At 41.7% G+C, this 23,917-nt stretch overlaps 1 long non-coding RNA gene across 1 annotated transcript; it reads left to right on the top strand.

Annotated features, from left to right (window-relative positions):
• The first annotated feature begins 9,153 nt into the window (after positions 1 to 9,153).
• LOC136060879 (uncharacterized) lies at positions 9,154 to 22,822 on the top strand. Its single transcript, XR_010623398.1, has 4 exons — positions 9,154 to 9,276; positions 19,488 to 19,648; positions 20,731 to 20,832; positions 21,560 to 22,822. It is a non-coding gene; the product is annotated as an uncharacterized LOC136060879 (long non-coding RNA).
• Positions 22,823 to 23,917: the final 1,095 nt, after the last annotated feature.

The following is a 23,917-nucleotide window of genomic DNA, read 5'->3' as shown; positions in this document are numbered from 1 at the left end:
TCTTCCTTCTGACATGGGCCTCAGTCACATACATGAACTGCATCATTTTCTCAACTTTAGATATTTTTGATGGCAGGAGGCCATCATCTTCTCTTTCCAAAAAGTATGCCATTCATCAGGATACCGTGAATCCTGTTGCTGACATGGGCTTTGTGTGGCTATAGCTGGGTGTTGAGGTCCCTGAACTCCCATGAGACTTGTAGGAATTTGTAAGCCAGTTGGTATCCATCTCAGCATATCTGGACACTGCGACCAAAGGGAGCCCTCTTTCCTGGAGTGGCCAGGATTGCATGCAACCATTTGCTCAGGGCTAAAACCAAAATACTCTTAACACACAACACTTTGGTCTGCTCATCTTAAACTGAGCTGCCTTATCAGTACTCATAAACCCTACCCGCATATATCTAACAGTAGTCTTCCCTTTGCCCAATACAGTAGGGCATTGTTCTCCAGATATGCAGAATATAAGCAAGATCTCTGTCTCCTCACATCCCAGAAAGCACAAGCATACAGGGCCTTGCTGTAAAATATAAACACCATCCTTCACACTGAAGTACAAAGTCCAGTCTTTCCCCCCTCCATCCATCTCCCAAAAAACACAATGAAGTAAAGATTTTGGTTTCATTCAAACTAACAAACATCTTTCAGAAGTTTCATACTGAGAAATTCTCCTCATTCACCCATGAGATTATCAGAGTGCCAGGAGTATTTCTCTGCAAAAACCAAATATCTGTTTGATGCAGTGGAAGACCTCTGCTAAGCCAAATGTCCCCAGGTAGATTATTAGTGATTGCTTATTTATGTCTTACTTATGTCCATGCCCAGATGCCAAGGAGTGATTTGTGATGCAGTAAGTTATTCCTGTTGAAAGTAGAGTTATATATATATAATAATCTGAAAGTAGAGGAGGCATAGGGGTCGTCTTCTATGTATCTAACTCTCTGTAACTCCCTGAAAAGAGGATGTGGCTAAGAGGGGGTCGACCTCTCCTCTCAGGTAAAGCTTACAGGGCAAGAGGATTACCTCTTGGGTAATCTTAGGCCTTAAGTTGCTCCAAGTTCCCCCTGATTCTGGTTGGTTATTACGAAAAACTTCTCCAAAAGAGTGCTAATGCATTAGAAAAAGGCTGCTCAGGGAGGTGGTGGAGTCACTGTCCCTGGAGGTGTTCAAGAATAGGATAGGCGGGACATAGAGGGGCATGGTGTTAGTGGGCAAAGTGGGAATGGGTTGGTGGTTGGACTTGATGATCTCAGAGGTCTTTATAATTAATGATTCTATGATTCTATGAAAATGGAGGCAGATTTACAAACCTAAAAGAAAACAAGATCTCATCCATTATCTCCTATATAGAGATGAAATAAAGGGGAGGCTTGCTTTCCTCTTACCATCCTGCCTGAACTCAAGGACAGGTCTTCCCTGTCCACTACACACTGTTCTCAGCTGTGAGTAAGATGTCTCTTGCGGGTGCCCTTCCACTTTTTGTTGACAATTAAGTATTTATTTGTCCATAGACTTGGACCTCTCTTTTCCTTGTTTCATGATACTGTGCTAATATCTGGCAGTTGAATCAGTCTCTCTCCTCCACACATGTGTACAAGTGCTCTCCTCCTTGTGATCAGTGAATTTCTAAAGTAGATGAACTGGAAGACCAGTGTATCTGATAACCTGAGGGTAAAACACGATGCTGAAGTGATATGCAGCAAGCTGGTAAAGAGTTTAAAAGGTTGTCTCCATTTCCTATTTCAAATGGCATGGTTTCCATTGTGTAAAAATGGGAAATTTGTATGGCTTTGCAGTTTTTTTGAACCCTAATATAGTGGGTATGTAAATAGTTTCAAATGTAATTCTGTTTTTTCAGATGGACCTCCTCTAATGTAAAGCTTACTACTCTGATAGAATGGAAGTCACATTTGGCTAATATCCAACTTTTTTCCTTGAAAAATAACATGCAGTTTAGGGATGATGGGAGTCCAAAGCCACATCCACCTCCTTATCTCTCTTGGGTTGAATGATGACTCTTTTTTGAAACAGAAATTTCTAGCATATCTCTTGTGCTGGCACTGACTTTTTTTTTTTTCCTGGGGAATTGCAGGGTTTTATCCAAGGATTCGTCATTTAAGTTCTCAAGTCCAAGGTTAGCACAAAAAGAAGTTCTCAAAGAAATTGGTCTGCATCCATAATCTTGAAAATAAACAGAAATCTCAACAACGTTATGAATACTGTGCTCTCCTTCATACCCACAAACCTTAGAAAATCTCACTGGTTCACTTACATGAATGGACAATTGCAAATGCAAACAGAAGTACACAATTCATCCCCTAGAAAATCTTTCAAAGTTCTGGAGAGAACAGCTCCAACTGTTTATCACCCTTCTCCCCCCACCCACCAACTGAAAAAAAAATCTGCCATTGTAACTACCTTGAAAGTTGACTGTACCTAGAATGCTTCTGAGAGCATTTTTCCAACACTGCAAAAAAAAAAAAAAGTTGTCATGACAACATATTATTAATAACTAAACCTGCTGCTGTTCTTCCTCTGTGGCACCAAAATGCTAGAAACTACTTAAAGCAGAAAAGATAATAATCTGTTTAATAAACATGTTTGACTGTGGAAGATAGAGCTTCTAAATCTTTTCTAGTTGAAGAATCACCTAATCTGTTTTTAAAAACAAAGTACAACCAGGGAAATCTACAAACTTTTGGAAATCATGTTCGTTTATTTTTTGTCAAATGCTTTCCTTATAGGTTTTATTGTTGGTTTTGTGTTGGTCGTTTGTGAATGGAAAAAAAAAAAAAAGTATATACATTCAGGAATTTATGCTTATTTTTCAATTTGCATACAGTATGCCTCTGACCGTGCCTGGACCAGGGTGGACCAGGGTGTCAGTTCCTGAGCCAGATTATAAAGACTACGTGGATTCTGGTGACAGGATGCTCCAACAGCCTAGCACCACTTAGAAATAGTGATATATTTTGCTTTGATTACCAGTTCCAGCACAGCCCTTATTTGTAACTGGCCACCTCTGATGGCTGCTGTCAACAAGATAACTACCACCTAAGAGATGACTAGTGCTAGGACTGGTTTAGTTACAGCTCCAGTAACAGGTGTACTTGTTTTCAGTGCAGACCAGCAAAACCATAACTAGAGTTAATGACTGACCACCTATGCAAATCTCACCTAATCTTGATTTCTACTCCAGGAAGTGTGCTGATGGCCACCTGTGAATAGCTGTAACCTCTTATGTACACAGGACACGAGGGCACTGCCTCCTGCGTAAGCATCCCTATTGCCAACCCTGGAGCTGTAGTGTCAGGCTGGAGCTCATCTAGAGCCCTCACCAAGCTCTCCTTCAGAATAGGATGGAAGCATACCAGCAGGGTGTGAGACAGCAATCTGCACAGTTACCATTCAACCCGTGCCTATGTTGTGGCTGAATATATGCCCTCACATCTATGGAGAGCAATACACGACCTTTCTTTAAAAAATATTTTATATTGGAAAGCATTCAGTGTACTACAAAGTCAGTAACTGGGTGTGTCTGTTGAAACTCTGAGTCACTTCTCAAGTCCACTCCAAAGACAAGTCATTTAAGTCCTAACGGGCAAAAGAGCAGTTAAGCAATTACTGCAGCACTAGTCCACACTACTGATAAGAGGGTGGCTTGGGTTGTTGTCAAAGCTCAGAGAAATGACTGTCCCCAATTTGATATTAACCGACAGGGCTAAGGCTTTAATTCACATCCTTTGTCAATTTAGTTTCCACAGGGTGTTAAATAAAATTGGATACAGATTCCTTCCAGTGAAGCCAAGTTATAATTATTGGTCAAAAGTCACAATGCCAGACACATTTATTGTTGGTTATCTCAGTAATCTTTAACCTTTCATGGTAAAAGATCTCCAAAGAGAAATAAAAAACAAACAAGGGTTGGGCATTAAAACATAGTGACTCAACTGAACCTGAGCTAGCTTAAGGCACTATTTTCTCTTCCGTTGTTTCAAATGTCCCTCCAAGCTTGTAAAGCAAGGCTGACATCTGTGACAGGGCACGAGAGGTGTTAGTAATGATTTCATTCACAGAGCATCTGTGAAAGCATTAGGTTCTCTGAAATTCACAGGTTTGGTCCATCAAAAGGAAAAGATCCCCTACTGCCATGGTATCCTCATACATTGCTTAGAAGTCTGATTTGAACACAGGATGCTCATCAAGATGGTGCATAAGTTCTAGCCTCATTGTTAGGTACTGAAAGGGTAGATACTTCAGATACCATGCAAAAAGCTCTGGAAAAGTGCATCTCACTGTACTGAATTCATATGCCACTTGTTATCATGTGCACCAGAGCACATAAGGTATGTCCAGGGAGAGCTCACTCACCTATTCGTTAAATATGCAAACTGAATCACGAAATGTCACTGGTGCAAACAGAACTAGACAGATTTCAGCCAGAAAGGCAGATGAGCTTGAGTTTAAAGCTCTAAGGAGACCCGGGCTCTAGCCTTAGCAATGACTTTCTGTTTGACCACATGCCAATTAATTACTCAGATAATCTTTGCAGAGTGGTGTGAGATCTTTGATTAAGAGATGGTGTAAGTGCAAAGGGATAGAAACTTCTGGTGCTCTGCTATATCTGTGAACACCAGACTGAAAAAAAAAAGAGCTGGTGAAACCAAGATTTCATGTCACAGGGATTCATTTCAGTTTGCTCTGGGAAGGAATTACACATTCGTGTTTCATTTTTACTTTTGGGGGTTCAGAATACTCAGTTTTGTTCCTAACATTGTGATTATCAGTGGCATTACTCTGACGCTTTCAAAGATGTTCAGATCCTTGGCGAACTGAGTCTGCATCTCATACATTTGCAGGAACTGAGAGAATGTCAGCTGTGTGTTGGGTTTTTTTTTCTATTTTTTTTTCAGGGAATGAATCACTAACTTTCACCTGGTTTTGAATTGACACCATGAGAGAGTACTTTTGGCAGTTTTTTTAATCCAGACCTGTGAGTCCTCCTATCTCCTAAATACTGTGGAAATAGCTTTAGAAATTCAAGCAGATTAGAGAGAGAAAAAGAGAAAAGGAGCACACAAGGGAAAGAAAGAGAGAAATTTCTCAAAGGGCTAGCAAATCTCAGTAACCTTTTGACAAACGTGGTCTGAGTTCCAAGTTTGCGATGAAACCTGAAGCCAGGCAAGTTTCTTGTGATTTGGGGCTCTGCTATGAACATTTTGCACATCTCCAGCTAAAAGGATCCGTCCTGCTGTGCTGCACTCTGTGCCCTGTGCGCAGTGCATTTGTCACTGTGCAGAAGAGAGGAGGGGAGTACAGATCAAAGGCAACAGAGAAAGATGGGCTCAGCAGCATCCGAGGATCAAGGTGCCCCTTAAAGTTATTCCATTTTTCTGTTTGTTGTTAAATATCTTTATTTGGGGGCAGGTAGGTGCAGAGAAGACTCTTCAACCCTCTCATTCTGTTTTCCTGGTCCTTCCCATCCCTTGTTCGCTGTGCCCTTCTCATCAGCTAATATCCCAGTGACAATACAGAGATAAGTTTGTGATCTTCACATACAGAAATTCGATCTGATTCCTTTTGGGATAAACTCCTGTCTTTCAGAGCAGCCCAGCTCTAGATACCTATTCCCAAAATGGTTTGTGGTGCTGGAAAGGAAGGGTTTGGATTAATTTCCATTGCCTTTTTATGCGCAGAGATCTTCAAGCAATCAGAAGCATCACCTGCAAATCTTCCTGACAGAACAATTTTGCCTATAGCTATAAGGTTCAGTCATACACAACAGATCTTCCTTCTAGTCTCCTTGCTCTTAGAACGGTGCTGGGCACATTTTCTGTTTGCATTATGCTTAATTCATAGACTCAGCATTTGGCATTGTTTGTAAGTCTATCATTATCTTTGTTCTTATCGACATCAAAAGCTTTCCTCTGCTTCTATGTGTGTGTGCTGTGTGTGTCTATGGGCTCCGGGAGCCTCTCTATCAATCAATCAAGTAAGCAGGCAATCAATCAGAGCACAAGCATCTGAAGCTGCTAAATACAACAAGAGAGCATGGCAGGAAGATACCCAGGTTCTAATTAGGACCAGGTATTATTCTAATTTCTCTGACTTGTTCTGTACTTTGTAGGACCTGGGGAGGTACTTTGTCATTAACATGTCAATAAAGCAATACAAATGAGGCTGGAGGGAGATATCAGATCCCAGCACCACAATGTCAGCCCCAGTCTCTGATGCATTCTTCTGCTGGGGGGCAGAAGGGGGGAGGGAATGCACTTTCAGACATAGTTGATCAAAGAAATATCATATACAATAGATTTTCTTTTCTTCACTCTAGTGGCTGGGTGGCCCATTGCGATTGATTGAATTTTATGAATTAAGTGAATAAGTGAACACACAATGACAAGGAGGTTGTATTACAAAAGCTAGGATGCCAGATTCTGCATCCCTTAAGCTGGTGTCAGCTGGGAATAATTCCACTGGCAGCAGCGGAATTACCCTAGATTTCTTCTGAGGCAGCTTGGGTCTGGACTGCTTTGTTTTTTGATGGCTGTAATTTAGTTTAATTATTTATGCTAACACTTCATGTCATACTTTAAATGTACTATGATATATTTTCTCAAGGTAGAGAAAATTTAGTAATATAGGTCATTACTGCAACATTAACACTTTCAAATCTTTGGAGAGATGAGAGCCTGCTGCTGATGGTGTGAAAATGATGAGGTGCATAGATTAGCATCAAACAGGAGGAAAACGTTATACTTTAAAAGCCGGGGCGGGGGGGGGGGGGGAAGACAACGGTTGTTTTTAATATCTAGTGATATTTGCAAATATAACCTTTTTTTCTTTTTGTGGTTGTGGTATTTATAAAGTGGAACAAAAAATAAGGAAGAAATCTTAGGGGCCCTACAAAGGTATCTTCAAAATCAAAAGAGTTCATCTAGAACTCTTTCAATCACAATGTTCTTTCCCCTTACCCCTGAACATTTCTCCACTGTGTTGATGACAATGAAAGAAAAAAAAGCAGAAGATTATAAAAAATAAGAGTTTTGATGACTGTAGAATTTGGATAATCGTGTCTGGTAAATTATAAATCTTTATTCTTAGGTGGTTGCATAACACAAATAACTTTAAGGAAGAGCTGCACTGTTCATGAGATTTAGGGATCGTTTAATGCATGAATGAACTGCTGCCATCTTCTGACTTTTCTGAGTTCTGCAAATTAAAAAGGCAATTTTCTACTGTAATCAAGTGCCTTGGGGAAAATACTTGTACTGCTGGAATTTGGAGGCACCAAGGGCTTTTAAAATAATTTTTAAAGATTAAATTCTTCTGATGTTTTTATAAATACTACAAAAAAAAAAAAAGACTAAAATTGGGTTGCGTGAAGCTTACCATGAAGAAAAGCTAATGAATGTTTCCACCATTGCCCAAAAGATATTCCTTAACATAAAATTAAAGCTTAATTTGCTTCTCTAGTGCCATATGCCAATAATACTATATCACTGGGCAGTACCCATGTGTGAAAACATGACTTCAGGACCTGGTGATAGCACTGAGATCAGGATACCACTTATGGATGTCACTGCAGGATGCAGGCCATAAGATAAGTCTCATACCTTGCCCTTTCAGAAAGAAAAAAGAATGCTCTGCAGTTCTGGCCATTTTGTGTATCACTGCACTTTTGTTTATTTATTTGTAAGTTTGTTTACTGCAGTTACAGTGGTTTTTGTACATTTTGTTTGTTTTTCATTTGTCTGTCTGTCTTTCTATCTGTCTACCATCAAAGCACTGCAAGCCTCTGCTATATTTGATAATTATCACCTGGAAAGAAAGGTACTATGGGTTTCCTTCAGTGAGCCATGGCTACTGCCTAGGTTATTAGCTGCTGTTGGATTTTCTTGTCCTTGTATCTGGATCCTACTAAGGTAGAATTGCCTGAAGAAAGGCTCTAGGCTGAGTCTGAAGATTGGTATTCACATGGTTCAGAGGGAGATGTGAAGATACTCTCTGGGGGAAATAATGTTTTTGAGAAAGAAACTTACTTAGGTCCAGTGGTAAGTCACTTGGGGCTGCCACCTCTCAGTTGTGCTCAGTATCAGCTGTTCCCAGTGTTTATGCCTGCTTTTCAGAAGGCCTTTGTACTCAGCTCACAGTTTTGAGTATCTGGACACTGATTTTGGTATCTGATGGGGGAAGCCCCACCATCACACCACATTAGCAGAGTCATCTGTCCAGGGCAAGTACATCCCAAAAGCCATTATCATCCTCTGAGAAACAGACGTTTTAAGCAAAATGCCCCTGAGTTCCTTTGTCAGCATACAGCCAAAAAGGAGCTGATTTGAATAATTTAACAAATGCGGAATTTCAATGGGACTGTGCACATAGTCATAAGGAGCAAATTAGACTCTGAAAATCATAGATACAAATATTTCCTGACCAGAAAGCTTTCCTCTACTTCCCTAGATGTCTCTCTTCCCTCTAATCCCCTTGGCACTGTGGAAGAACAAGTAGACAGTGATGTTCTGACTGGTAAAACCCGCACGTGAGATAGTTCTTTGCTCATTTATCCCTTTACCTTTTCCTTAGTCCCAGCTGCCCAAATCATATGGAACAATGAGACCTTCACTGAGACTCTCATACCCACCTTGGTGCACAATACCAGGTGTAATGGGATAGAAATGGAAAATCCCCTTTGCCATGTGAAGAGGCAGACAGACCAGGCAGAAGAGGAGGAACAGGACTGAAGTGTTCACGGATACTTCTGGCACAGCAGGGAGAAACCCCAGGCCAGTCAGTGCTTCTGAGTGTGGAGTTTCTTCAGGCCAGAACTGCAGGCAGCTCCTTTTTCTGGCAGGTTAGCCAGGTCCCAAAACCTCCTGAGATGCACCTCCTCTTCACTGCCAGACCTGACTCCAACTCTCAGTTACCCACCCTCCACTTTGCCCTTCACCTGGGTTAAAAATGAGGGAAGTGCTACTCCCAGTGCTCCATGCGGGTGGCTAGGAGCCCCTGGAGGCACAGTGACCTGCTCTCACCCTGGCAGCCTGCACCATCATGCCTACACTGTATTTACAGTTCCCTGGTGCCAGCCCCACTGCCAGCTGTGAGAATGCCAACATACTTCCTTTCTACTGCCTGTGGAGAGCCACGAGACAAGAAGGCTTCTGCCTGTGTGCTGAACTGGTGCTGGCTTATGAAGCATATTTAACATCCAAAGGCCAGCTGTGCTCTGTTCCATCCCTGAAATCTCAAGCCGGTGAATAAAATGAATGAAATGTAAGTACTGCTTTATTAGCCTCTTTTATGTAGTCACCTCGGGCTGCACAGGTGTGCTAGGAGCTGTTGGGGTGTTAGATGTGTGCGCTCAGTACGTGGTTAAATGGTGCAGAGGCATTTCATCTCAGAAGCCTATGGGGGATGAAGAGAGCTCCCCAAGGCCAGGCTGGAGGTCTGTTTCCCTGCTCAGAGACCACTAGCCTGGAGCTTTGTATGAGGTATAAGGCTGAAATATTGACCACATGTGATTGCCAAGAGTACTCTCTCCTTCTCCCTGGCTAAGTTTCAGTGTGGGTAAACATATTTTACAAACTCATTTTCTCCCTATATATTCCAAAAGAATACAGTATATTCTTCTTCCTGCCTTAAACTACTGGTAATTCTGCCTGAAACACCTGTACTCTCCTGTCCCAAGGATGTCTGAAGATCTTCTGTTCAGCCTCTTTGGAAAGACCTTCCAAATGCCTTAGCAGGTTTCCACATTATCTTTGGTTAGGAAAGGCATTTCTGTCATGCTATAAATCCTAACCCCAAGAGTTCTGAAGGGAATTTCATGTTATTAGATGATACTTCTAAGGGATGAAAGTGACAATTTTTCCATATGCTCTGTTTTTCCCTCAGTCTTTTGCCATTAAACTGGAGATCCATTTGTCATTCTCCCCAGGAATACGCACTGCTGCAGTCATCTCCACAGTTTTAGAAAGGGCCTTCTTGCTTCACAAAGAAAGCTCACATTTCCGAGGACACCCTTGAAAATTTGTTTACAGCTGTCCATGAAATGTGTAGAATCACAGAATGGTTTGTGTTGGAAGGAACCTTTAAGATCATCTGGTTTCAAACCCCCTGATATAGTCAGGGATGTTTCCCTCTCGACCAGATTGCTCAAAGTCCCATCTGTGAAACAAAAACAGATAAGATTTTAAATAATATTTTAGAAGCAAAATACATTAAAAGTTGAGTTTGTTATTTTTTTTCTTCCTGTCAAGTGTTTACTGCAAAATGTTTTGAACTATGCTCATTTAATTAATAATCTGAGCCTTTCTCAAGAAATTTGGCAAGACCTTCTGGTAATCTACAGCCCATATTTGTAGCCATGCAGACTCTGGTCTGCACTAACTGAGGCTGGCAGAACATCTGATGAACTCAATCATACCAAGCATGTATGATACAGAAACCCAGGAGCCCCAGGTGGCCACAGGTTTGGGAGCAGATTCGGCACAGGAGAGTGCAGTGACACTTTTAATGGAGTACAGTGCCCAGTGCCCAGTTCTGGGCTCCTCAGTTCAAGACTCACAGGGAACTTCTAGGAAGGTCATAGAGATGATTAGGATCACCTCCTTTATAAGGAAAGCCTGAGAGACCTCAGGCTGCTCAGCCTGGAAAAGAGAATGCTGAGAGGGAGTTTGGTCAGTGTTTATAAATACCTAATGTTTGGAGTCAAATGGATGAGGACAGGCTCTTTTCAACGATGACAGAACAAAAGGCAATGAGGACAAACTGGAACAAAGGATGTTCCTTTAAACATGAGGAAAAATTTTGCTGTGAGAATGACAGAGGACTTGAACAAGTTACCCAGAGAAGTCATGAAGGTGTTCAGGATCTGCCAGGACACTTTTATGTATAACCTACTGTGGGAAACCTAAGTTAGCAGGTGAGTTCAGATAGATGATCCCACCTCTACAATTCCATGATTCTGTGATTACAAGTCCCAACTTTGCCTTCTTTGTTCTCTTCTCAAAGAGTAATTTCAATTCTGGGACAACTTTTTTCCCAAGCGAAGGACAAATTCTTCCTACAGCGAGGAAAACAAAATATAAATAGTTCTCAGCTTCACCCACTGTGCCTTCATATCAAGCTGTTATATCTGTTCATCCAAAGTAAAAAAAATATATACTTTCCCTTCTAAAAACGGAAAATGACTGGTCTTTAATCAAGACCAAGATTGTTTCAAGCTTGGTTCGCTTTGAGCACATGAGGTCCCACTGCTGGAGAACAAGAGTGAGAATTTGCTCTGTTCCATTAACACTGTCCCAGCTTCAGACTGAAATTTCAATGGAAGAAACTGCCTGCCCCGGTGTGTTTTGCAATGCCTGCCCCGGTGTGTTTTGCAAATTAGGGTGGGAGGTAAAATGGACACTGTTTCATCTGCATAGGCTTTCAGTACAAAAATTCAGTTGGTGACACTTCAGAAGTTGCTATGAATGAATACTGGTTCAGAATTGTCAAAGCAGTAAAAGTGGAATCTCAACTGCTTATTCTGGAAGCTCAATTGCTCGTTGTATTCCTAGAGAAAGTTTTTCACTGAAGGGGAGGTTAACTTACATATGATTGAATAACCTCATGCTGATATATATATATATATATGTGTATCTGTGTGTGTGCTATAAATAAGTGCCTTGAAGATTAATGTGTGTTTCTTTTTCCAGAAGATATTCCACAGTTGATGTCTCTTTTCACAAATCCCACCTACACCATAGTGTCACTCCTTATTTACCTCCCTTTGGAATACTCTGAATATCTTAAAACATAACTGATACACAAGGCTGTCCTGCAGTGACAGAATGAAGCTTAATTGCAATAATTTGGGTTCTATGCTTACAACTCAATTCATATGTCAAATACAGTTGAAGGTGGAAACGAAATCCAAATTCTTAAGCACACACTGCTCATCTTGAACTGGCTTGAACCTACACAGTACAGCATCGGTATTAAAAGTGTGATGAGTTAAATGTCTTAACTTCGAAATCCAGAAAAATCTAGGCTTTGCCCACTCTTACTTTTCATGGAAGTAAATAGAATTGCATTAAGGTGATGACTAACATCTCTTATAGGCACTTTGTTCCAGAATGAATTGGGTTTGTTCTATTAACTTAAAGAACTTTTTGTTTCTGGTGCTGGTAAGAGGACAGTGAAGGCAGAAGGCCAGCTAGCTGATGATATATAGTCTTGGTTCTATCTTCCACAGTCCTGCTCAGCCCCAGCTCAGTCCAGTTTCAGTCTCACAGCAGCATAAACCGAAGAGCCAATGGGCTCATAGTTGTCAGTCAGTATAGAGGCTGGCTAGGAGGTTGAAATGGTAGTCTAGATTTTGGGGGAACAATAATTTGAAATCTAGATAAGATTTGATATTTTCCATGATGATATCCAGTAAAACAACAAAGATCACAAGAGACACCATATATTTTTGTTAATCTGTGCACTGCCCTAGAGTTTTATACCAGCTGCATTGTGGCTGGGCTTTTCACTAGAACCAAGCTACAGACTATACACTGATTACTCAATGAACACAGGGGAGACTGTAGACATCAGGAGTGCTAACCTTGGGGCAACAAGCATACACGTCGTTATCTAGCTTTTCCTGGAGTTTCGCACTCCACTGGGTGGGCAAAGTGATCTGCTTACCAATGACCCAAGCAGACTGAGAAAAGAAACAATAGGACTGAAATGCTTTGTGCACATGGGAAATAATTAAGGCATTAAAAAATTGTTCTCTACATGTTATGGGAGAATAATTCCTCCCCCTCACTTTCCAGTGCACTGGGAGATAGTAGCTGTAAGATGAAGCCAATGGGCTTTCAGTTTGTGTGTTTGCTTTCAAATTGCAGCCTGAAATGTTTCTTTAATCAAATCCAAAGGAAAGAAGTTACATTATTGATTTCCCCATAGATGTTTCTGGTTGATAAAAAGGCAGTACAAGCCTCTTGACCTCTTCGGCAACTAACTTCAGGCACCTTTCCTCTGGCTTTTTCTTATGTTGCTGGACAAAGACACAAGCTATGAAGTGGATACCAAAAAGTTGCAGCACTCTAAATGTTCTTCTCTATGTGGGCAAATGGCAACATGACCTGTTGGCTTCAACAAATCCTAATTTGAAACATATGTACCAGTGGATCCCAGAAACATTTAGCACTTTCCTGTCCACCCCATATATTGTCATCTTCGGTACTCTGCCTGAAGTTTGAGTACTGACCAGTAATAGTCTTTCAGTTATTTTTTCTGAATCTCTTTCCTGATCCTGACCAGTGCTGGAGGGGGAGAACTGTAAAGCAAGTGTCAAAAATCAATGAGAAATTATTATTCTTATTGCACTTCTGACAGGGTAAAAAGCAGAAAAGCCATGTTCTGTAGATATTTTTAGATTAATTCTGCAGTCCTTGTTGTTGCAGGCCAAAGCTACTTGGACAGCCCACAGAGCCATCTGTATCTATGAGTGCTTACCTGAACTGAACTGTCACTTTGTTTAAAATTTTATTTCAGGCTGATGATTAGCTTGAAGAGCTTTATCAGGTTTAGGCAGGGCAGGCAAGGATGGAGCTGTTGGCTGAGTCTGTCTTCACCATGTCAGCAGAGGGGATGAACCTGTTGTGTTGCCTTGCCTCAAGGCATCCTGTGGCAGCTATTTCTTTGTCCTGTTACCATTGACCCTCCGACAGTGACTCCAGATTCTGGTTACTGCCAAACAGAAATTATAAATTAGTCATTGGAAACCCAAAAATAGTGATTATTTTGTAAAGAATCATCAACATGAGTGTATATTTGCACGCACCCTTGTGATTTTGCAAGTGAAAGCTTTTCCTGCCCATCATTCCCACAGATGGTGAACCCCAGTTGTTGAAGAACCTCTTAAGATCTAAAACGAATGTTCCAGCAACTCACTCTGGAGCCTGCTGTACTAGAAGAGAATTTGCAGAATAACTTATTATTAGAAGATCTTACAGATAGCAATGTCTTGCGAGGAATCAGGCTTTAAAAGAAAAACTTATTGTTTTATGCTGCCAAAATTCATTCATTCTTGCAAAGCCTCAGATTTTCTTGCTGTGGCACATTCATTCTTAAATGTCAGACTTCATGCACACAGCCCAATTTGGTATTTATATGATGAACACTGCAAACCAGTGCTCCTTAATATAGCTGCAGCCTTGTGATGGGATTATTTCCCTTGTGAAAAAGCAGGATATTAAGTCCATTAAGAGATACATGAAGTATGGCAGGTGCATAGCAATTTTGCAAGGCTGAAGGAAAAATGATACCTTGATATGCTGAGTTGATGTCTTTTCTAATTTTTGACAGTTTACATTTCCAAGATATTTGGTAAAAAAATCATCTCTGGTTAGCACCACTGGAGCAAATTCAACTGTCAATAATGTGGGTGTAGATCTGGAATGATTCCATTCTGAACAACAGATCTACTTCAAATGTATTCTAGATCGACTGTCACACAGGTGACACAATGAAGGAAGACAGAGAAGAATTCAGCTCTTGAAATGATGTTTGTCTATGGCTGGAGGTACGTTTTTCCCTGTCCCCAAGAGAATAATAACTGGGGATAAGAGGGACCCTCCCTCCAAGTGGAAAGCACCTTATTTCATACTGAGCTTGCAAGAAACAATATAAAGTAGAGATCTTGTGCAGAGTTGTTCAAGACTTTAAAGGAGATTTGTGTCCCTGGTCCCACTCTGACTGGTGGGGAACTGAGGCTCACAGACTGAAGGTGCTCCAGGAATACAGACAGCCATAAACAGAGAGAACCACTCTAATTCAGAGTGTGAGGCTATTGTACGAGCTGTATTGGAAGGAAGTACTGAGATAGATTTGTACAAAACAACTTGTGTATGGTAGGCAAACTCTGCAGGACAGGAAGAAGGTCTGTATGGGGATCAACAATGGTTGTTTTATGTCTTCCAGTCTCAAAATTAATCCCAAGATTCAGATGCCATTCAGCCAAGTTTCCATTCCTCCATACTCCACTCCCAAAACAAAGTCAGATAAGCAATAATGTGACGCAGCTTCCCACTTGCTAGGGCCTGTGTCTGCCAACTCATCAGGCATCCATTAGCTTCCATAGGGTCCTGTAGAGGCAAAGTGAGTGTTTTAGGAAGTGGAGGAAGACAAAGGGAGCAGTGATCCTCAGCTCAAAAGTTCTGCCACTCTCAGGCAGTTCTATACAAGATAAGACACAACACACCCTTTCCAGCAGTGTCCCCATTGCCCCTCTATCCGCTTCACAGGTCAGCGTGTTGGTCTGGCTGTGATTCTACTTTCACAGACATGGCAGGAGCAGTGTGCTGCTGTATACCCTCTTCAGCTCGTGGTAGCTGTCTCTCATCACTACCATGCTGCTAAGGCATTCATGACTCCTGTCCAAGCCTAACAGCTGGATTTTGGCAGCCTTCCAGGCACTTCCACTAATGCAGCTCGAAGTTATCACAGGATTTCCCATGAGGTTCAGGACGCTGCTGGACACTTAGGGAGGTTCACTTTTCCCTGCTCCCCTTTATCAAGGCTTTAGCTTTAATTTTGGGTAATTCACATTTCTGGAGTGGTTAGAACTGGGAGCTGTGTGCTTCTCCCTGATTATGTATCATGCCAACATTTCATGAGAGAGAGGCACAGCTCTGGTGATGTATGGCACCAGTGCATCATCAGTCAGCCATCGCAATAATGATGCATTAGCGTAATATGCCTTCAGGATGGAGTTGTACTGATGATGTATTTTCAAAAAGATGGAGTCCCAGAGAAAAGAAACAGACTGGAGCTAATTCAGTATGTGCACGGCCACTGAGAGCATGCAGCTGATTGGGATAAGAAGGATGACTATACATCACCCACTCTGACCCTGATCCTTTCTTTTTTCATTTTAATCTTTCTTTTTTCTTTCTGTTCCCCCTCTGCTACTTTTCTTCTCCACTAGCATTTTTCCTCTCTTTCTCTTCCTCCTTTCCTTTCCTTTCCTTTCCTTTCCTTTCCTTTCCTTTCCTTTCCTTTCCTTTCCTTTCCTTTCCTTTCCTTTCCTTTCCTTTCCTTTCCTTTCCTTTCCTTTCCTTTCCTTTCCTTTCCTTTCCTTTCCTTTCCTTTCCTTTCCTTTCCTTTCCTTTCCTTTCCTTTCCTTTCCTTTCCCTTTCCCTTTCCCTTTCCCTTTCCCTTTCCCTTTCCCTTTCCCTTTCCCTTTCCCTTTCCCTTTCCCTTTCCCTTTCCCTTTCCCTTTCCCTTTCCCTTTCCCTTTCCCTTTCCCTTTCCCTTTCCCTTTCCCTTTCCCTTTCCCTTTCCCTTTTCCCTTCCCTTCCCCTTTCTCTCTTTCTCTCTTCCTCTCTTTCTCTCTTCCTCTCTTCCTCTCTTCCTCTCTTTCTTCTCTCTTTCTCTCTTTCTCTCTTTCTTCTCTCTTCCTTTCTTCCTTTCTTCCTTTCTTCCTTTCTTTCACACTGGTGACTCTCATGGCCACTGGCTTTATTCATATATTCTTGTCTCTCACAGTCTGACCTTGTGTCATGCTGTATAACTTAATATTATCCCACTAGAAACTTTTTCCCCCCTCTGAGTGAGATAATATTAAGGTGACCTGTAAGTGCAATAGATAAAAATCTCCAGGCCATCTAGGCAGTGACATTAAAAATCATCACAACCTTTAAGTGACGGAGGGGGGGAAATCTTATGGGATCTTTCCTTGGCAAAGGCAGCAAATGCAGGCTGAGGAGTGGCTACCCCTGGGATTTCTCATAGCCTTCAGCTTCTGGAAGATGAGAAGTGTGTTAACCCATTCACACAGATAACAATATTAAAACAACAAACAGTGCTCAATCAAACCCAGCTTGTCATCTTTCATTGGATAAAAAGTAACCTTTCTAATAAACATTTCAACTAATAAAGACTACAAAAGTAATTATGCTATTAGCTCGCTAGCCCCTGACACCCAGACGTTCATTTCAGAGTAACTTTCCTGCAGTGTTTAGACCTAGACAATTGAATGACGGAAAGATATTATACTGAGACCAAACGTAAATAAAATTGGCTTCAGTCTCGTCTGGAATTCAGGCTATACATGGAACTCAGATAATGCCCTCAGTCTAGTACAAACATGTTGTTAGCATCCAGCTCAAGAATAGATGAATTCCAGGAATTTGATCTTTCAACACTTTGAAATGTTTATTCTCAGAAATAGAGTGTTTTGGAATACCTTTGATACTAAAGTGTTTTGGAATAAATATTCACTACAGAAAATGAAAAAGACTTTAATGACACAGAGTGATTTTTTATTTTTGTTATTACTTTACCACTTTATTTATTAGTACCGTTAGTTATTCAAATTACGTTAATAGGCAGAGATACCAATCAGGACATGGCAACCCACTGTGAAGGGACCAGAGCACGCTTAACAGAACGGCAGTTCCTGCTGGGGTGCCTGGTCATGGCACAGGGTGAGACTTCCCTTTATGGTTGGAGTGTGTCAAAATCTTCTGAAAAATGCAGGGGCTTTTAGCCCTGGCGCCTGAAGTTGTTTGTTTATTTATGTATAACTCAGGCACATCATGAGCTGAGCTGGCACAACAAACGTTGATTCTCCACATCTAGCTGGTGGCTCCTCTGCTCTGAAAGCCATCAGGCAGGTCAGCTGTAGAGACATGCAGAACTTAGAGTACAGCCCTACTCTTTTTACAGAGCCTACCATGCTGTCTGCACGCAGGACCAAGGAGGTGGTGACATGCAGGCTCAATGTAGTTCTGGTGTTATTTATCCAAATTCATTTTCAGTTAATTGCTCAAGTGGGAAACTGTGGTATTGTTGCAACTGATGTCTCATTTTTCATTTAATTCCAGCATAAGCTAATTCTTCTCAGCTCATCCAGATGGAAAACCAGGCATCTTTATTCCCATTTTATGGATGGGAAATTGAAGTAAATTTAATTGGCATACTCCAAGTCATAACAGGAAAGAAGAGCGTGGAGTAGCTTAGAGGTAGGAGTCTGCTAACCTTAAGCACCAATTCAGCTCCAGCACCAGAAAGCCAATTCTGCATTTAGCTTTTACCCTTCTGAAACACAACTTTCAAATATCTTCTCATTAAGCATCAACATGAATAATCCTGTATTTCTTTGATGTTCTTTTCCCATAAACTGTCATGAGTTCCTTTACCAGTATTAGATCATAAAGGTTTGGCTTGCACAATGAATGCTGCCATATATAGCTAAGAGATGATCTTTGTTGCTCTCCAGCACCAAAGCCCTAATTGGCTAGTGAGATTGATTAGCATGTGAAGCAAAGCTAAGGTCTTTAATCAATCTTAGAAGCCATTTATTGAGAGTATATGACAAAGCCATAAAGGTTATTGCAAATGACATATTTTAATATTAAAACCAGAGCCTTCTCCCTTTGTGGAGGTTTGAATATGCTTTTTCCCCCTGTTTATAATAAATTAAGATTAAAATTAAATAGATACAAAATAAAAGGATGAGTTCAGGAATGTATAACTCTTTATCATTATTCAGTACTCTCCAGAGCACTGAAATTCCTTGCCCAGAATGCCTCAGAGCCCAGCCTAAGGTTCATTCACCCCAGCTAACACCTACTATCACTACGAAGTGGTTACTTATCATCATGTCTAATCTTGATGAGAAATTGGAAAGCACTATGCACACTATTCTCGTTTCTCTCTTTGTAGCAGTAAGACTGAATAAAGTATAGGTGGTTACATGAAATGTTGGGCTCGGTGTATAAAGAAGTCATATGCTGAGGGCTGATCCCCTGCTCTGCCAGGTGGTAAGGAGCATTTATCCAGCATAGATATCAGATTCAGAATGGGTCTGCAGGGAAGGTTGGGGGTTGTAAAGATAAACCTGTTCCTAAATCTGAAAGCTCAGCCTGAGACTACACTTCTCTGTAAGGAAGGGCTGTGCCAAGAGATTGCATAAGCATCTGACAGCTTGCTAGCTGGATGAAACAGAGAAAGACACCTCTTGGGTGATCTAACATATAGATAGTTATAATTATGCTTTTCTATTTCTATCCACCTGTCTTGAAATTGAGTAACTATGTTGTTAAATTTGGATTGCATGAAAAGCAGTCTTCTTTGCGTTTACCTTAACATTTGCCTTATGTTCAGAATGATTTTAGAGGAACTGGAAGTCATCCTTTTGTAAGGGCTTGGCAGTTCTCAAAATCTGAGTCCTGGACAAATCCCTAGGATTATCTCATTGGTAGAGGTGCACATGACCTTGGTGACATGTAGTTCAGTTCCTCAGGGGCACTCAGATAAGGTGTCCATTGCTCGTCTTGGCTCAGGAGCTTTGACAAAGGACCACTGCAAAAAGCAATAGCCAGGGGAAGTATTTACTGGCACTTATTGTATTACTAAATGCCACATTTTCAGTTTTGTTCCAACTACTGACTTCTTACCATGTAGTTTTTCATTTGTTGAGCTGCTCTTAAGCTCCCTTTCAGCCACCTCAGGAGAAATGGAAGGCCAGTCACATCTAAGATCAAGCAAAATGGTCATAACAAGGATTTGCACAGCAGTTCGGGATCAGCCCAAGTTCACCCCCACGTGTGGGTAATATGAGACAGGGAACAGCCAAGTGAGACTTTCACATATCTTGCAAAGGGTAAGGAATTTAATTCCACAAAATTTTCAGCCTAGATTGACAAATGAGGAAACTGAGGCACAGAGAAAACGACTGCCATTTTTTCGCACCTTGACCAGGGGAACCAACGTTGTTGTTTTTTTACTTTTTAGACTGCTGTTAGACATTGGAGCTCACTGAAGCAATTCTAAATTCCTGAATCAATGTGCATAAAGAAGAAAGGATTTCCAGCAGTAATTGAGTAATCTGGCATGCAAAGTCTTAAGTGAAAGACATTCTGTTGAGTGCCAGAAAGCCAGTGTATGATCTAACAAGGCTAAAACCCATACCTTTGGTTTATCTGGCCAATGTAAAAGTCTCCTTACAAAAATAAAGAAAGAAAGAAAAGAAAAGGTCAGCAACAGATAAGAAAGGAGATGTGTGATTTTGTTTCTACTGACGGAGACTTTATGATCCTTAATGACCATCTTCCACCTTTGGGCTCTTGGTGTCCTGAAGGCAAAAGATGCAGAGCTAGGCAGCTAGATCAAGGCCAGCAGCACAGCAAGATGGTAAGTGAAAAAACTTTTTTTTTCAGATGCCAGTCCTGATATTCTGTCTTCTATTTTGCAGGAGTTTCATAATGAGGAAAGTGTACATACAGAAATCATAGATGGGAAAGGCTATCAGGTCATCTTGCCCATCTTCCTTACAATAAGAGAGTCTCAAAAAAAAAAAAAAAAAAGATAATATTAACATGGGGCCAAAGAACAAAAGAAAAGGCAGGAATTAAGTGAAGTAAGTTTCAAAGGCATTAGGAGATGTTATAGGTAATACAAGTTAATAAGTAACATTAAAGCAGATGTGGCCGTTAATTGACCATTTAGATCTGTGTGTGTGTGTGAAGTTATTAATGACCGGCAAGTTCTAATATATCCTGACCATGCCAACATTAAAAGTCAGAAAAGTGTCTTCATCAATAGGATAATGAGGCTGTTAATGGATGATCTGGCTATTTGATCTGTATTCTTAGTGCTTTTAAATAGAATAACTGTAATATGGTAAATATAGCTAATACCCACCAAGTTAAGAGAATGGGAGAGAAAGATGACATTTCTTTGTAGGCAAAGGGGCCAGAGGCAATGCTTCAAAGTTCAGACTACGTTGAAAAAAGGCAAGAAGCACAGATGAGAGGCTGTATCCCATGAAGTACTGCTGGAGCTTAGGTGAGTTGTGGAGTCTATCCCTGGTATACCTTCAAACCCACATTATGATGGTTTTGTTTTTAGCAGAGAACAATTTGAGACAGCTAAGAAGCATCCTGCTTGTCTGTCCAGCTGGTATCAGCCCTTCAGTAAAAAGAAAAAACAAAGCCCCAAAACTTGGTCATAGCATTGCCTGTACACAGTCTGTGACTAAGTAACACAGCCCATACTCCTTCAGTAAATACAAAACTTGTGCTGCTTAATGATCCCAGAAATTTGCAGAGGTGATGCCACCACTCAAGTTGCATATAATAACTCCACGACCCCAAAGTCTCATGGTCTCCAAGCAGATGTCCTACCCTTGACATCCATTATGACAACCTGACCTTAGCAGTGCAGCATCAGCTCCACTGGCACAACTGGGGCTGAGAGACAGGAAAGCAAATAGCATGAAGCCACTGGACGTAACACTTGTCCAGAGTGCTGTGTGAGTGGAACCAGAGCAAATGCACACAGATAGAAAGAAATAGGTCTGTAGTGAAAAGAAAGAATGATCCTACAGTTTAGTAGGCTGTCTAGTCCCTTTTAGAATTCAATCTACTTGACGACAACTGCCGCAGTGTTTCTCATACCACAGTTTTGAAAGGGTGTGAGGGAGAGAAGGTGATTTTTTCTCATGACCGTTACAAAGTATTTACATATGCAAGTATGTAAAAAGTGTGCAACATCTCTACCTTCTGTTTGCCAGCTGGCTGGGTGACCTCCTCCCACAGAGCCCTTCACTCTTATTGCAGTTCTGCCCAACACCACACCATGTCTGCTGGCCTAACGGGGACATGATGTCCCCTGATGACGCTGGCTCGTGACTCACCAGTGCAATGGGACTGCATCATCACCACATGGGGCCATGCCACCATCAATGGGGTGTGTGAAGAGCAGGGTCACCATAGCCCTAGCACCTGGTTTTGTTCTGAGGAACCCACCTCAGCACCTGAAAAAGGAGGTGGGAACTTCTCCAAAGAAAGAGTTAAGTAAGGTAAATCTCAGGTCAACACAAAGATGCCCATATCTATGCATCTGGAGAGAGGGCCCTCAGTAGAGATATTAAAAATGTGGTTTTCAAGAAGGCAATTAGTGCCCTGTGACTTCCTTGTGGGATGTTTCACTTGCCCAAAGATTGTGGGTGAAGAACCAAAAAGCTGTATTCCCAACACTTTTTCCCAGAGAGCCAAGCTATCACATTTCCTACCCACCCGAAAGGGTTAATGAGAAACGTTTTCCATACCCCTGACTTTTCTTCCCCCCACTCTGTATTCTTGCTTCCCTTGCTGAATCCATTTGCAAATGATATCACTTGTCTGCATATTGTCACTCGCCGCCTGCCCACCCATTTATCAAGTGTCTGCAGCTCGGTGCAAGCTTGCCCTGTCCTCCCTGCTCCATTGTTCCCGGTGACCCAGGGGAAGGTATGTGTGTGTGCTCGGGGAGGGAAGATGGGTCTCTCCCACAGCACCGGGAGCAGGGGCCCGGGCAGGCGTGCGGTGCAGCTGGGAAGGCACAATTAGGCGGGAAGAGTGACAGCTCCCCCTCCCCGTCTGGCAGTGACAGATGACCTTGCAGGGACAGCAGCCCTGGGCCTCCCCACAGACATGAGCTGATATGATGGGCTAGACTGGACATGCCGCACTGAGAACGTAGGAGGTAGGGAAATCAACCTGGCTGCTCAGTGAAAATCAGCTCCGCCATTTACTTTCACAGTAGGTTTCTCCTCAAACTCATAAACTTGTTTCTCCGTAACCCTAAAGCAAAATGATCGTGGAATTTGAGCACAACATTTACCAAGTCCTAATGAATAACATAATTATCGCTTTATGCAAATCGAAGTTCATTTACATCTGTGAATATTTAACTATTAAAAACAGCGCTTTGATCTTGAATAAAAATATGTATATCACATAATCATAGCCTTATGGAACATGAAAACCATCTTTTTTTCTTTCATTTTTTTAAACCGTACGGTTTAGCTGCGCTCTGGTTTGCTGTTTGAACCTTCTCAGTGGGGCCCCGTCTGCGGAGCTCCTTCCCTGAGGATGTCCACTGGGGTCTGGTGGCTGCCACTCCAGCTGGGCACGTCAGGCCCTCCCATTGAGGTCACTTCATCATGGAGCACAGCATCCTGCCTTCAACTTGGCTTTTTTCTCCCACTGCTTTCCACTCAGGTGGCAGGAGAGAACCCCAGCCCTGGTCCCCCTGAGTCCTGGAGTTACATACCCAAGATGTGCGTACATTATACATCAATTACAAAATGATGGAGGAAGTCAAACTCCACTTCCATATTTAAATCAAGCCACAGTGATGCAGATTCTTAGGGAAAGATTACCAAAGATGACAAAGGAACCATGAGTCCTTTAGGGGACATTTCTCTGCTGAAAGCTCTGAATCTGGTTCATGAGATAGTCCAGTTGTTTGGGGCAAAAATCTGGGTGCATTTGTTTGCCCAAAGCTCACTAATATCACCTTAGAATCAGTAAGAAAGTGATTTTTATGTCAGAAAAGTGAAAGAGAAGTGGTATCTTTTCAGATACTGGCACTGCTCTCACTGGTTGTCCTGCGCTGTGCTTCATTCACAGCAAAATTTAGGATGAAAGAAACCTTTGACTTCCTTGTCTGTAAAGACCATCATAGGTTATTAAACCAAATAAATTAAAAATGTGTATCTGGCAATCCAAAGTTTCCCCAGAATGTGTTAATGATTATGGACACTGGTCAATGGGATTGTCTGCTAAGTGACCTCTAATGTGCCTACAAAGCTGGGTGAGTAAAGATATCAGAGCAATAATTCTCCCCTCTCCTTTAGGCTTAGCCCAGGACATGATGGAGCTGCTCCCCCTGTACTGATGGAAAGGTCCCTTTTCTGCTCCATCATTCCATCTGCTTGATCAGTAATGGCTCTGCCTGCCTGCAGGAACCCTACAGAGACAGGGACACAAAACACTCAGCAAGTATGTAGGTGTGCCAATTTATTATTATCATTTTGTTTATTTGTTTCCTGATGAATATTCTACAAAACAATTCAGGTACCTTTCACAGGAGAGACTGAAGGAAT

The sequence above is a fragment of the Cyrtonyx montezumae genome, unplaced genomic scaffold (genome assembly GCF_038088225.1).
Source record: "Cyrtonyx montezumae isolate F1298 unplaced genomic scaffold, pur_monq_1.0 scaffold_10, whole genome shotgun sequence".
Classification (NCBI taxonomy): domain Eukaryota; kingdom Metazoa; phylum Chordata; class Aves; order Galliformes; family Odontophoridae; genus Cyrtonyx; species Cyrtonyx montezumae.
The sequence above is the reverse complement of the archived record's forward strand: the minus strand, read 5'-3'. Positions and strand labels throughout refer to the sequence as shown.